The following is a 1,718-nucleotide window of genomic DNA, read 5'->3' as shown; positions in this document are numbered from 1 at the left end:
AGACGATACACCTCTCTCTCTCTCTCTCTCTCTCTCTCTCTCTCTCTCTCTCTCTCTCTCTCTCTCTCTCTCTACTCTCTCTCTCTCTCTCTCTCTCTCTCTCTCTCTCTTCAATAAGTTGTACCTCGACTTTCATTTCCCGCCGGGTGCCTTCAGGCCCTGACTTACCTATTTAGTGTACGCCCAGGCAGGAAGGTTTAATTAATGACATTCACAGCTGGGTTGGTAAGGTGCGGCCTTGTGTTCTTAATTAAAGGTGACTTAATGGAGGAAAATAACGTGGTTCCTTCTATTTCTTCTTCCATAATCCCTCTTCTTCATGGATATTTTTTTTCTTTTTGTCCGTCTGTGTGTGCGCGCTTGTCTGTGTCTGTTCTTCCCTCTGCTTGTCCGTTTGTGTTTATGTCATTATGTCACTGTCTGTCCGTCTCTCTCTCTCTCTCTCTCTCTCTCTCTCTCTCTCTCTCTCTCTCTCTCTCTCTCTCTCTCTCTCTCTCTCTCTCTCTCTCTCAGTTCCACAATCTGAAAGCAAAGCAAAAGAAACATTGACACAAAGACAGACTAATCCTCACCATTTGATTACATACACATTTTCGTGTCTAATTTTCCGATATCTACTTTCCAAATGGCAGTTTGATGCTTACTTTGGGTTTATGTATCGGGATTTCCAGTATCTATTGATCCTCTAATGTGCTGCGGCGCCCCTTCAGCTCAGTCAGTGTTGTGGTGGAAATTAAGTGTACTCGTTATATAAACTGGAGAAGCACCACTGATTACAAGAGATGAAATAATAGTCCGGAGTTATCAGTTTCTGTGGCTTTTATTAGTGTTTTATTATGCTCTGCTGAAGTAATTAGCGTCTTATAGTTATTACCAGTCAGAGTTAAGTAAAGTGTGGTGTTCATCTCTTCTCTACCAAAACAACTCTTTTTTTTTCGCAATTACCTGCAGCTTTTTTTTGACATTTTTGTAATACGTACAGTCAAAAAAAGACAAAATTAACCTCTCTCTCTCTCTCTCTCTCTCTCTCTCTCTCTCTCTCTCTCTCGTCTCTCTCTCTCTCTCTCTCTCTCTCTCTCTCTCTCTCTCTCTCTCTCTCTCTCTCTCTCTCTCTCTCTCTCTCTGTGTGTGTGTGTGTGGCCATGTAGACAATTTACGACAGCGCGCAGAATGTCAGGCAAGGACAACCACAGCAGGGAAAGGGTTAAGTGACGCGGCAATGACACACCTGGAAAATGTTACGAAAGGAAGAAACAACGTAAAAATGTCCAGGTCTAATTTTCATGGTAAAGTTGCATGAGTTCTGGTAATAAAGCCGAGCGGCGTGCCAGGCTTGCGCAGGTGTAATTATACCGGCACCAGATGTGTGTCCGCTGACTCCAAATCTGTCTTGCGTGAGAAACCTAATAAACACCTGAATGCTAAATATGATATGAAGGTCTGGGATAAACTTAGACTCCCGGGAAACAATTAAAGCAGGAAAAAAAAAAAAAACTGCCAGTGTGATACGAAACTCTGAGATAAAACCTGGATCGATGGAAAATAATTAAGGGAGAGACAATTGTGCAGGTGGAAAAAAAAAAGAGTGAAAAGAATAATACAGCCACATGTTGTCTCACTATTTACAGCCAAGGTTCATTCAAAAAGCCTTACTTAACAGCTTGCCTTGTTATGCCACCTGAACACCTGCAGCTTGCCTTCACAATATGATTTCCGTG

At 42.3% G+C, this 1,718-nt stretch overlaps 1 long non-coding RNA gene across 1 annotated transcript in view; it reads right to left on the bottom strand.

Annotated features, from left to right (window-relative positions):
• Positions 1-480: 480 nt before the first annotated feature.
• Positions 481-1,718, bottom strand: part of LOC135114535 (uncharacterized) — a 125,383-nt gene continuing 124,145 nt past the window's right edge. The window contains exon 3 of the long non-coding RNA XR_010275534.1: positions 481-522. This is a non-coding gene — a long non-coding RNA (uncharacterized LOC135114535). The remainder of the gene's footprint in view (positions 523-1,718) is intronic.

Source organism: Scylla paramamosain, chromosome 2, assembly GCF_035594125.1.
Source record: "Scylla paramamosain isolate STU-SP2022 chromosome 2, ASM3559412v1, whole genome shotgun sequence".
Taxonomy (NCBI): domain Eukaryota; kingdom Metazoa; phylum Arthropoda; class Malacostraca; order Decapoda; family Portunidae; genus Scylla; species Scylla paramamosain.
The sequence above is the reverse complement of the archived record's forward strand: the minus strand, read 5'-3'. Positions and strand labels throughout refer to the sequence as shown.